The sequence below is a fragment of the Narcine bancroftii genome, unplaced genomic scaffold (assembly GCF_036971445.1).
Source record: "Narcine bancroftii isolate sNarBan1 unplaced genomic scaffold, sNarBan1.hap1 Scaffold_110, whole genome shotgun sequence".
Lineage (NCBI taxonomy): Eukaryota > Metazoa > Chordata > Chondrichthyes > Torpediniformes > Narcinidae > Narcine > Narcine bancroftii.
In genome coordinates, this window is record NW_027211840.1 from 568,953 (window position 1) to 582,636 (window position 13,684).

Here is a 13,684-nt window from a genome sequence, read left to right on the forward strand (position 1 = left end):
CTACAGGGGCACAGCTTCCAGTGTGGGGGGATGAAGAGAGAGGACTGGCTCAGATGGGACAGAAGTCCCAGTGCCAAGGGTCAGGGAATTCCCCAGCTCAGTGAAGGTCTGGGATGCTGCCACCGGCAAGGAGACGGGACCACTGCTCTCCCCACATCTCCACCGTCTGGGGGTCCCTGGAGCAGCAGGTTCCAAGTCCTGTCAGTGGGGGAAGGGGCAGGTTCAGTAACTGGGGTGGGGCAGTTCCAATGCATGATCGATTGGAGATGGGCCTAGTGAGAGGATCGGTCCAGTGGGAGGTCAGACATGATGGGGAATGGGCCTTTGGGGCAGTCCCAGTGGTGGGCTGGGGCTTCAGGATGGGTCTAGTGGGGAGGCGGGGGCTTTGGACACCAGCCAGTGGGGGACAATGGCTTTGGGAATGGACCTGGTGGGGGTCAGGGACTTTGGGGAGGGACCAGTGGGGTATTGTGTTTGTGGGATGACCTGTCGGGCAAAATAATTAGTGACAGGCCGAGTTGGGAACTATATTGGGAACTGAATCGGTAGGAGTTGGGAGGTCCCGGTGGGGACGCAATTGGGAATGGATCCAGTGGGGGATGGTATTGGGGTCTGATCTGGCGAGGGATGGTATTGGGGTTGGATGCAGTGGGGGAATGGATTGGGGATGGACGCAGCGGGGGACGGGATTGGGGATGGATTCGTCTGGAGACGGGATTTTGGATGGAATCAGCGGGGACAGGATTGGGGATGGACCCGGCGGGGTTGGGATTGGGGATGGATCCGGTAGGGGACGGTATTGGGGTTGGACCCAGTAGGGATGTGATTGGAGATGGACCTGGCGAGGGATAATATTGAGGATGGACCTCGTGGAGGAGAATTTTGGAGATGGACCCGGTGGGGGATGGACCCAGCAGGGGACTGTCCATTAACTCACTCTTCAATGCCTCACACCATCTTTGCCGAATGATCACAGCCGCATGATCACCGCTCTCTTTCCCAGGTCTCACCCAAAATTTCCTACCCCAATTCCACCACCTACAACCCCGTCGTCATGTCCCACCCACTCACCCACAGGGTAATGAGGAGGGGACAGCTCCTGGCTGTGTTCACATAGCTCGTTGAAGGACAAGTGGGAGCAGGAGTCCTGGGGCAAGAGGTGAAGGGCAGCTTGTACTGTAGCAGCCAGCTGAACTGGGCCACATTCTCCAAGGTGGAGGGAGAGAAAGGTCTATCTCAGATGGGACAGATATCCCTGTGCAAAGGTTCAGGGGATTCCCCAGCTTGGTGAAGGTATGGGACGCTGCCACCGGGAAGGAGATGGACCACTGCCCTCCCCACATCTCCATTGTCTGGGGGTCCCAGGAACAGCTCATATTCCAAGGCCTGTGGGTGGCAGAAGGGGGAGGTTCAAGAACTGGGGTGGGGAAGTTGTGATGGGTGATTGATTGGAGAGGGTTCCAGTGAGGGAATGGGTCTGGTGGGTGGACAGACCGGATGGGGATGGGCTTTTGGGTACAGGCAAATAGGTGAGGGGGGATGGGATGGGGACTTTAGGCTGGGCATGTTGGGGGACAGGGGCTGGGTGAAGGCCCTGGTGGGAGTCAGGAGCTCTGGGAACAGTCCAAGCAATGGGTGGAGCATTGGGGACGGGCCCAGTGGGGGACAGAGGCTTTGGGGACGATCTCAGCAGGTGTAGGGGTTTGGGGACGGGCCTGGTGGGAGATGGGGGCTTTGGGGATGGGCCTGGTGGGTGACAGGGGACAGTATTGGGGATGGAGCCAGAGGAAGGAGACAACCCCTGGAGCTCCAGTTCACCATTGGGTCACTCACCTTGGCCCACGGACGTACTTTGATCTGCGAGAACATGAATTCGGTGCACTTGGGGTTCATCTCTCAGATCTGCTCCCTGGTTGAGGTCCCCAACACCTATTGGAACAGAAACCACCTTTACTACTGGCTCAAGGTGAGGGGAGCAGGAGGGTGACAAGGGGAGGGGATGCAGTGTATGCGTACCAGGTCAGGGACATGGGATGAGCCCAAGAACTGGGGTGGTGGTGAAGGCTGAAATCTTAGGGGCATTTAAGAGGCTCTGAGTCACATGGATGAAAGAAGAATGGAGGGTTATGAGGGAGGAAGGGGTTAGTTATTTTTATTTTGGTAGGAAAACATCAGTTGGCACAACATCGAGGGCTGAACTGCTTGTACTGTGCTCTCGTGTTCTATGTTAAAACCTGTCAGTCTTTCAGCAAGCGGAGATGTTGGGGAGGGAACGCTGCCAACTGGCACATTCCAGGCTGCAGGAGTACATGATGAGGAATGGACGGAGACTTGGCGCTGCCAACACGAAGGCACTATAGGGATGGATCATAACCCTCCCATTACTGGGCACTGAGAGGCTGAGACCAAGGGGAACTCCTCCAACAGCAGAGGGGGGCAGTAACCACACGGTATCAAAATGGTGGCAATGAAGATAAACAGAGACGTATACAGCAATGTGCAGTGAAGGGAATATCTGGATTCAACAGGAGGAGGAGAAAGGACTTGCAACGGATTTCCTCTTTGGAAATAATTTCTGAATAATGTCAATTTTGTGGGGTGGGGGGGTTAGGGAAGAGAAAAGCCCTACTTAGTCAACTTTACTTCATGAAATACATTCTCCGATCCAGGAAATCTCTTCTGTACCTGCTCCAAAGTACAAGGTCAAATTTATTACCATTGGATAACACAAGTACGACCTGATGAAACAGCGTTCTTGGGGTAAACACATGTAAACACACAACCAAGCCCTCACACAACAGACAAATGATACATGTGGAGCACGTCCAGAAAAATAACTCCATATTGTTGAATAAATAGCAGAGTTGAGGAGTATTTGTATGAGCAGCTCATGAATCATTCCACATTCTCCCTGCTTGGAGGAAGAGGCTGTTCCTGGGACTGGAGGTACCGGCTCTGAAATTCCTGGATCTCTTTCCTGACGGGAATAGCTGGATGATGCTGTTGGCCGGGTGAAGAGGTCCTCGATGATTTTGTCAATGATCGTAGTGGATCACATTGATATTTGGGGTGGGGGGGGGGCAGGAGGGTGTCCCCAGTGTTGCTCTAGGCCACTTTAGGTCCCGTGGAATGACCTCTGATCATTTAAAAAATATATTATTTATAAATTAAATACACAAAAAATTAACACAATTAATAATAATACAAATGAAATACAAATATATGTGGTATATATAAAAGAAAGAATAAAGAAATCCCCCCATAAACCACCTCATCCCCCCTCCATCTGGACATTAGCAATCTGGCCTCTACTCAGCTCCCACGACACAGATATAGGCGACTGAAAGCAGCGAACAGTGGTTCTGGGGAGGTGGGGGATCATGCTAACTGGGAATCCACCCTATACACAAGATGGCTGACATACGTGGTGACCACACAGAGTCCACGGGGACCAACTACTTTCATCCCAGGGGACAACCCGCACGGAAGGAATCAACAAGGACAGGAATACTGACCAATCGGAGGCCGGCGCGGATGTGACATCACTCCTGTCGACAGCAGCGGGGAGAGAATAGAAGTAGAGCTGCCAGTGTAATGAAGCATCTTTAACTTTGATTGCTTGAGTGTGTATCCTCCTTTCCACCTTTCACAGTAGCGCGAACACTCCAATTTCACATCGGGACTCACGTGTCCAGTTTCCTGATATGAAGAATGAGAAGTGCACACATATTGTCAAATTTGTTTCTGGGATGTTTTAACCGGGTGATAGGTGAAAGTTTGAATATGGATCTCTTTGAAATTGGAAAAAAAGGGAGATGACCTTACAACATTATGAGAGGACACAGCAGCAGGGATCAAGAGACGATAATGCAAAGGAGCCGAACACCAAGTGTCACAATTTCCCAATAACCGATCGGCTGCTTAGACTTTAAGAAATGTCTTAAATGAAAATGAAATATCCTTGGAATTCTCTACCCTATTGAAGGTTCATTTGAAATTGGGATCCATGGACTTGTGATGAGTTTATTGGTGGACACATTCGTAGAGGAATCATATGCATTTAACTTAGATGCAGATACTTTGAAAAAATTAACAGACATTAAATTGGAAGCGGTAATAAATTTGGAGGAAAGATTGAGAATAAATAGTCTCCCTTGTAGTTGGGGTACAATATATTTCTTGAGATCAGAGGAATCTTGGAGCCAAGACAAAGTGATCCAATGAAATCTAAGGATTTGATTGAGTTGTTGGGGTAGCTGGAAATGGAAGGGCCGAAGGGTCTCCTGCTCCTTCGAATGCCTGTCTTCCGTCTTGCGATGCTGATTGGGTGCGCTGTGTGTTCGATCGCTCGCTGATTGGTTGCTTCAGTTGCCCGAGCCAATGGGCTGATTCGGTAAGACCGCTATTTGATTGGACGCTGAACTCGGGTTGGATTGACAGGCGGCTTCGCGGGCTGATTGGCTCGTGCTGTGAGGAGGCGGGACGTTTGCGGCGGCATCGTCTGCTGAGGGTCTGTCGCGTCCCCGCTGGCCCAACGGGAAGAAATTGGCGGCGGCGCCGGGATCCTCAGCCGCGCGGTCCAGGGAAAACGGGCGACCAGCAGCCCGGTGGGACCAACCCGGGAGCGGCCGGTACCGGCGGGGTGTTTGGGTGGAGCTCAGGCGTCGGTGCGAGGCCTGATGGCGCCGACAGGGCGAGGCTGGAGGCCGCGGGGTTACTTGCGGCGGGAGGTGGCGGGGGCAGGTGATTGGCAAGTCTGGTTGGCGCATGCGTGGTGAGTTCGCGAATATGTTGCAGATACGCATGTGCCGATTGAGGGCCACGAAGCATTTGCGCAAGCGCCAAGTGATGACTGGCGCATGCGCACCGAAATTAAGATGGCTGCCCCCATCCAATGGATCCTGAGTCACAAAGTCAATCCGGACATTTTGGGTCTTTTGTGCCCTGTGTCTCTGTTCTCCTTTGTCAAATCATTTTATTTTAAAAATAGGCTCTAAGGCTTCAGGGCTCTTCGCACGTGGTCAAAACCTCGACTTGCGACCATCGTGGACACCCACCCCGAAGCGACCATTGTGGGACCTTTGGACTCCACTACGGTCGCAGGTCGGGGAGGACCTGTCAGTGTCATTGGGTCGCTTCGGAAGGGATGGAAAACCAATCCATTTTTCTTTGCTTCCCAATGCTCATAGAATGTGTCTGATTCCATCCGTTTTTCCTGTTGTAGTATCACATTCTTCATAAACTTAGATGTTATTTTTTTAAAGTTGACATACCATGTGTTTAAAATGCAATGTTTCTCAGTTACTTGTCCGAATGCCTTAAAAATATAGGGACTTTGGTGTTAACAATACAGAGTCAATATTTCACCAATCCTTTTGAATTTATGATCTCTGGGATTTCTGGTCATGTTTTCTATTTTGGTTGGTGTATCTTGCAGACCTGTTTGGTTGCAGCAAGTAAGAAGTTATCGATTTGTAGCATCCGCTGCAGCAGCGCAACCAAATAAAGAGACGTCCCCACAAGGTGAGTGTAAAACAAAGACTGGCTTTACTGGTTTAAATTCCCCAAGTGTGCTCACTGGCCCACCCACTTCTGGTGACGTGCCCCTGACTTCCAGCAGTGACGTCATTGCATTGTGGCATCACTTTCCAGCTGGCTGGTCGCTACGCGGAAGTCAAGGGCATCTCAGCCCGCACATGGTGCTAGGCCCAGGCTCCTTCTCAGTGGTAAAGGGGACTCTGTGCCATCTTGGACTGTCCAAGTGTTGCAGTGATTTGGCCTTTTATGCTTGCCCGGTCACCTGGTGCGCTACAATCTCAGCATTGATAAGGGGAAAATTCTTTCAATGTTTTATTCACTTTTATTACAGAATTATTCCTAGTATATCTGTGTAACATTGAAAGTAATGGGTTTTTATGAACAGGGATCATGATTTTACTCATAATTTGGTTAGCCAATGGATGGGACATTTTTTGCTCATGCCCCATGGGAATCGAAATAAAAATGAAGTGACAAAATTAGGAAGGTTTTTGACCCTTCCTTTTAAGCAGGATGTCAGGATAACCTTCATGTTACTTGCTGAATTAAAATGTGATTTTAATTCTTATGGAAGCTGCCATATTGGCATTGCAAGGAGAGATGGGAAATGGGTCAGGTCCTTGGTGGTCCCAGTAATGCAACGTAGAAAGATGTCACAGGGCTGAATGTGGTTTAGGGAGGGAGAGGGTATTAATTTTTAGGAAACGTATGTGGCCAGCCACCTATCAATATTTTTTTTATCAAATAGAAATTCCTGCTGGTAGAAGCCATTTCCTACTTTGAACAGGCCCAATATCATTATCCAAACAGATATTGTTAAGAGCCCAAAGGATCCCAAAACCCAGCAGCAAGAGACATTCACCAAGACAAGTGGTTTTTTAAACAGAAGTTATTTTTAATCAAATTTAATCATGAAAATAGAATCAAACTTTAACTTAACTCTATACTTAACAAATCCCAATTAACCCCCTTTTAATTCTAAGTGCACATGTTTGTAATGTGTTTAAATTTAAGAAAAGTTCTTTGGTTCACAGTTCAATCTCACTTCTCCTTCTTCCAAGTTCTCTGGATGCAGGCAATTCTGCTGTGCACAGAATGGAATGTGTATAAATTTCACCAGGATTTGGTGCTCAAAAGGTAAATGTTTACCGCTCAGGATAGGTCTTGTAGGGTTTTTCGAGAGAGATTTGTTGTTCCAAGATTTCCACAACTGAGGTACCACCATTAGTCACCTCAGTGTCTCACTGATGAACCTTGCCCCGTTAGGGTTTTCCAGATGGTAACGTCTTTCTGCAAGCTACTACAGAGTTCCATTACTCTTATTCCAAACAACAGGAATTCTTTCTTCTGCTTAACCTAGTGGTAGATAAACAAAACCAAGAAGTGACTTTCCTGGAAGCAGCCTGCAGAAAGGTACTTGTAGCCATCCTGGCTCCATTTCCAGACAATGTTCATTCATTTTATGACATCAGTTCGATTAACACCTACTTGTGAATGTGCATAACATTCTCCAGAGATCTTCAATATTTCTTCAGTCTTTCAAATAAGATGTTTTAAAATGTATGTGTGTGTGTATGTATGCAACCTACTCTAAATCTTACCAAAATCCCAAATATACCAAATTCTTCAAATATATTTATCTATTACAATATCATGTAAGGACCATTTAAGAGACTCTTAGACAGGCATACATAGGTGAAATAAAAACAGGGTTGTAGTGGAAGCACAGCGCGATATTACGAACTACCACCATCAGTTCACAGACTTACCTGACACGTCGCGGGCTAACAGTGCTGGGCACCAAAGTACAGTGAGTGGATCAGATGAAGCCCCTGCCTCAAGGCACGGGGCACTAATGGCTCCTAGCTTTAACCTGCTGGTCCTGTGGACCGGAAGGTGTTCACTAATATTCTTATTGACAGGCAGGGAATAAAAGGTCTGTGTATGTCTGCAATAAACCAGTCTTGAGTTGACGACCTTTGTATGTGTTTGCCTTTATTTAGTAGCATCTACCGCAGTAGCCGCTACAGGGTATTATTTTTTTGTTAGAAATATCAAGATCAACACAACATCGTGGGCCAAAGAGCTTGTACCGTGCTGTAATATTCTGTTATTTCTGTTATTGCTTGATTTTGAATATCTGTTGTAAGTATCACATTTGTGGCCCGAAATGTGAAGTTAATAAAACATCAAAAACAAGTTTTTTCAGGTAAACTTCTCAGTGTCTTTATCTTCCTGTTTCCTTTGTTCTCCTGCTTGTGCTCTTATCTCCCTCTCATACCACGTGACGTCCGGTACATCTCATACATATTCATTATCATGACATCCCTCCTTTAATCAGAAATAAACTTTACCTTCACTTACCAATATCCCTCGGAAACATACAAACATCGTAACTAATGGTAATACTATAACTCAACTACATAAAATTTACTTCCTACAGCACTCATACATGCACTTTATGATATAAGATTAAAATACTGTCCCAAAGTTCTAATTAAAACTATGGCACAAAGTCTTCGTATCGTTTGGGCACTTTCCGGTTTCATTTCGGCCTGCCTGCGATATTGTCGTCGCTTCTCGGTTGTTCACTCTCAGCGTCGGAAATACTGCTCGCCACGGCTTCGGGTGTTTCTGGCGCTCTAGTCACTTCATCAGGAGTGCTGGTAACTGCCTCTGGAACATCATCAGGTCTCTCAGTTTCAGCATCTCGTATTGGCCTTTCAACCTCTTCGCTCGATGTATCTTTGGACTGGTACATTTTTACACCTGATACATTTCTCTTATACTGGACTCCAGTCGGAGAATTGACTATCACCATACTGCCACTTCTGGATGCGACAGTATTGGGTTGATGGTAATAAGGTGTGTCTAGTTTACCACCAGTTTCTTGCCTCACTAGAACATTATCTCCTGGCATGATGTCTGAGTACTTGGCTCCACGTTTCGAATCTGTGTACAGCTTTGCTGCACCGTTCTTTTCAGCATCGTGGTCCCTCATCTCCTGGTCATCTCGGATTTCCTTTATTTCTGGCAATTTTGTGCGGATTTTTCTCCCAAAAAATGCTTCTGCAGGACTTTTTCCAGTGGTTGCATGAGGCGTTGCTCGATAGACAGCCACATAAGATAGCAATGCTTCTCGCCAATTTTGTCCTTCTGCGTGTGCAATCCTCAATCGTTTTTCAATCGACTGATTTTGTCTCTCTACTTCTCCGTTGGCTTGTGGCCATTTCGGAGTTACTTTATGATGGTGGATACCTGTGGTCCTCATGTATTCCGCAAATGTCTCTGAAATGAATTGTGGACTATTGTCTGAGTATAATGTAACAGGTAATCCTTTGTGCTGTGCACACGTGGGTTCGGATCCCATCCTCGTCGCCAATGTCACATTTGTGGCCCGAAATGTGAAGTTAATAAAACATCAAACACAAGTTTTATCAGGTAAACTGACAGTAAGCTCTGTGAGACTTCAGTAATGTAGCAAATTTGCACAACAACATTGCAGTCAGAAGTTTATATCTCCTGGTTGACTTGATATTTTCACATTTTTACACAATGCTTTCTAGGTCTGGTCAGTAAGAAAAGAAATATTGTTTATGTCTGAAAGTAACACTGGAACAGAGACATTAATACCAAGGTAAATATCACCCTTTAGTGGCTGGTGAAGTTTCCTGATGGGCACAAGTTATCCCTCAGTGGCTACAGTGATGTGAAAATGTGGGTAAATTATTTTGTATATGATTTATACATGTTAAAATTAGCTGTTTTTTGTTCCAATTTCAGGTAGGTGTGGTTGCAAAGTGGGTAAGGATAGAAAATACTTGGGGATCAAAAACTGGGGCTTGTATTTGATGGTGTGAAAGTCAAAATGGAAACTCAGAATAAGGCTAATCTGATTAAGCAAGCCACTGGCTCTCATACATCCACCAGAAGTGAATCTAGAATTGAATTATGAGTCTTTTATGGTGGGTATCTTCAAAGTCTGTTGATTGCAAGACTAAATTAAGAGCCCTTTTGCCCCAGGCTGTGCTGAAAGATTGTTTTTTTTATCAACTAAATCTTTCTGAGAGGGAGAATAGAGTGAAGCTGCTTTCCTACTCATTGGTGATGAATCTTACAGTAAGATCTTTCAAATAATTACAGATTCCTAATTCCTCCCAGTCCTCGGGCATTTTCTCCTGCAATCTACATCAGTTACCACCATCCAGGGATTCTCATGCAGGGTAATGTTTCACAATCACCTCCTCCAACCATGTCCTTGCACTCTGTGGCAGGAAACCAATCCAGAGTAAATGACAGATTGGCTGAGTGCCTCCACTTGGATCACAATGGCCATCTTGGCTCATGGTCGCAAGCTGTTTTAAGTTCCATTCCATTCCCACTCTGACCTTTGTCTTCTGCCTCCTCCATTGTCTGGGTGAGGTCAATTCCAGAGGAATCATCTCTTATTGCATTTTTGAATCGATGGTATGAATATGGAATTTTCCAAGTTCATGTAACCTGCCCACACCCCCCCATATTTTTATCTCTCTCCTGTTAATTCACCCAATTCCCCTTGTATTTTCCCTTCCAAACCAGATGACTTATAAATGTGGGCAGAGAAATGGTAGATGGAGTTTAATCTGGACAAGTGTCTTTCACTTTGAGAAGAGTTGTAGTAGTGTTGCAATGAGGGATCTTGGGGTGCAAGCGCGAGCTCCTTGAAAGTGGCAACACAAGTGTAGAGCGTTAAAGAAATTATTCTTCATTGAGCAGGGCATGAAGTATAAATGTGGTTAGGCCACATTTTGAGTGTTTTCTGCAATTCTAGTTGCTGCATGACAAAAGGAGTTTATCAGGGGGTTGCTTGGTATAGAGCATTGGCTCTGAGGAGTGATTGGACAAATTTGGATAGTTTTCTCTGGAGCATTGGAAGCTGAGTGATGGCCTGGTTGAAATTTATCCAATTTTTGTAGTCCTGGAGAAGGTAGATTTCTTCTTCCCCCGCCCCCGTGGGAGATGTAAAAATACTACGATGCCTATATTGAACATGAGAGGGGGAAAAGGAGAAAAGTGAGGCAGGTTTTTGCGCAGTGCGGTGGGGGTATGGCCCACACTGCCAGGATAGTGGTGAAATCGCCATGATTTAAGAGGCATTTGGTTGGGCACATGAACAAGAAGGAATGTGTGATGTGTATGGATCATGTGCTGACAGATGGGATTAATTTAAATGAGCATCATGGTCACCACAGATATTGTTCACCAAATGACCTATTCCTGGGCTGCTCTGTTGGGTGATGATTCATCTCTTTTCAAGGATTGTTGCCAATGGGCAGTAAACTTTTCACAGAGGTCTATCTCCAATGAATGTATTTAGAACATTTCCATGAGTTAATTCCCTGTAGAAACAGCAGTTTATCATAGAAACATGGAAGATAGGAGCAGGAGTAGGTCATTCGACCCTTCGAGCTTGCTCCGCCATTCAACGAGATCATGGCTGATCTTAAAGTTCAGTACCCCGTCCCCGCCTTCTCTCCGTAACCTTTAATACCCTTATACTGAAGAAATAGATCTAATTCCCTCTTAAATATATTTAATGAACCTGCCTCTACTGCCCTCTGTGGCAATGAATTCCACAAATTCACCACCCTCTGGGTAAAGAAATTCCTCCTCATCTCGGTCCTAAATGGTTTGCCTATTATCCTCAAACCATGGCCCCGGGTTCTGGATTTTCCCATCCTTGGAAACATCCCATCTGCATCCATTCTGTCCAGTCCTGCCAGAATTTTATCTGTCTCTATAAGATCCCCTCTCAATCTTCCAAAATTTGAAGGTCATCATTACTGAATCCATTGTAATCAGCCTTCACCTTGTACAATGTCCAGTTGAGACAAGAAAAACAAAATGCAACTTTTAACCTCGGGGAAAGATGAGTAATCCTCTGTACCATAGAATTATTGCTGAAAAGATATTTGGAAAATTTTGTGAATTCAGCTTCCAAAGAGGAACCACAACAAGATTTTTAAAAATTAAACCCAGAACATTTATTAGAAGATGTTTATCACAATAAACATGTTAAGGTTCAGTGATGATCGATTCAAGAATGGCATGTGGCAGTAATAAAAGGATTGCAGGATAGATATATTCCGAGGAAAAATAAAGATTTGGATAGTGGTTTAAATGGTTTTGTAGCCAAATTTGCAGAGGTCACCAAGATAGGGGACAGAGTAGGAAGTGTAGAAACCGTAAAGTTGCAGAAGGATATAAACAGATTAGGAAACTGGGCAAAATGATGGCAGATGAGATTTAACACCGAGAAATGTACAGTTGTACATTTGGCAGTGGAAATAAACAGGAAGCATACTATTTGGATGGGATGAAAATTCAGACCTTGGATGTGCAAAGGGACCTGGCTGTCCTTGTGCAAGGAAGCCTAAAAGTTAATAACCAGGTGAAATTGGTCATGAAGAAAGCGAATGCTATGTTGGCATTCATTTCAAGTGGAATAGTGTACAAGGGAAAAGAGATGTTAATGAGGCTCTATGGGGCACTGGTGAGACCTCATTTTGAGTACTGGGTTCAGTTTTGGGCTGCCTATCTGAGAAAGGATGTGATGTTGTTGGAGAGGGTGCAGAGGAGAATGACGAGGATGATTCCCAGAATGCAAAATATAATGCACAAGGAGTGTTTGACAGCTCTTGGGTTGTATTCATTGGGGTATCGTAAATTAAAGAAGAAAGCTCATGGAGACATTTTGTATTTTGAAAGGTTTAGATAGGGTGGATGCGGGTAAGATGTTTCCCTTGGTGGGTGAATCGAGGACAAGAAAATTAGAGGTTATCCATCTAAAACTGGGATTGGGAAGAACTTCTTTCACCAGAGTGTCATGGAGCAGTGGAACTTACTGCCTCACCTCATACAGCAGTGGATGCCAGATCACTGGGAGTATTTAAACAAGAAATAGACAAGTATCTCATTAGTGAGGGCATGAAGGGATATGGGGAAAAGGCTGGAAATTTGAAGGAGTGTAGAGTAGCTCATTGTGTATTTACAGAGCAGACTCAATGGGCCTGGTGGCCTGGTTCTGTTCTTTTGTCTTGGGATCTTGATCTCATTTGAGAGAGATTATTGAAGGAAACTGAGAAAAATGGAAACATTCGAGGCAATTGTTGGAGTAGGTTATTTGTTTGTCATCTCTATGTAAAACTCCAAAATTATCTGTCACTTTGGATCAGTGCTGGTCCCTCCAATCCCTGAGGAACATAGTCTTTCTAATATGTCATGTGTTATTTCAGCTACAAATGATTCTCTTTTTCAAACATGGCCACAGGTTACTCGTGCTTCATTTCTGTCTTGCAATCTTTTTGGGTGGTTTTTCAGTTGTAAATGTGGAAAATTCCATTTTGGGAGTGGATTTCTTGTCACATTTTTCCGTGATGTATTTGAAAAAACGTTGTTATCTGGACTGAAGCTCTTGAATGCAACTGAGCTGCATTTGTTGTCCTTCCAATGCCATCTGCTGCCTGACAAGCCTTCAACCTGATTCCTGCCCTTTCCAAGCCTTGCTCAAGTGTTTTCCTCGCCTCGTGACCCCATAGTAACGGTGTACAGACATGCAATAAGCCACCATATAAAGGCAGGGTCTGAGACGCAGGCTCGTAATACGCCCAGATTATCTTAAAATCGCAAGATTGGATTGGCAAGAGTTGGGCGTCGTCCACAGATCTGACAGCTGCTGGGCTTCACGGTTCTGAAAAAAACTAGGGATTTGCGGCCTTGCAGAGATGATCGTCCCCTGAACAATTCCACCGTGCCTGACTGATACAATATTCCAAATTTACAAGACTTCTCAGCAAACCTCCACGGCAAATATGCATTTGCTAAAATAGATCTAGAACGTGCTTACTATTAGATTCCATTTGAGTCTCCGGATGTCACGAAGACAGCAGTATGCTCTCATTCGGCATGTTTGAGTTTCTGAGAATACCATTCGGTCTATGGAATGCAGCTCAGACATTCCAGTGGTTCATGGACCACGAACTCACTGGCCTTGGGTTTGTTTGGTGCTTGTGTTCATCAATTAGATTCTGGTTGTTAGTGTGGATGAAGAGGAGCACAAGAGCCACCTTATCTCATCGTTTCCAAGGCTTGAGGAATGCGGCATCGT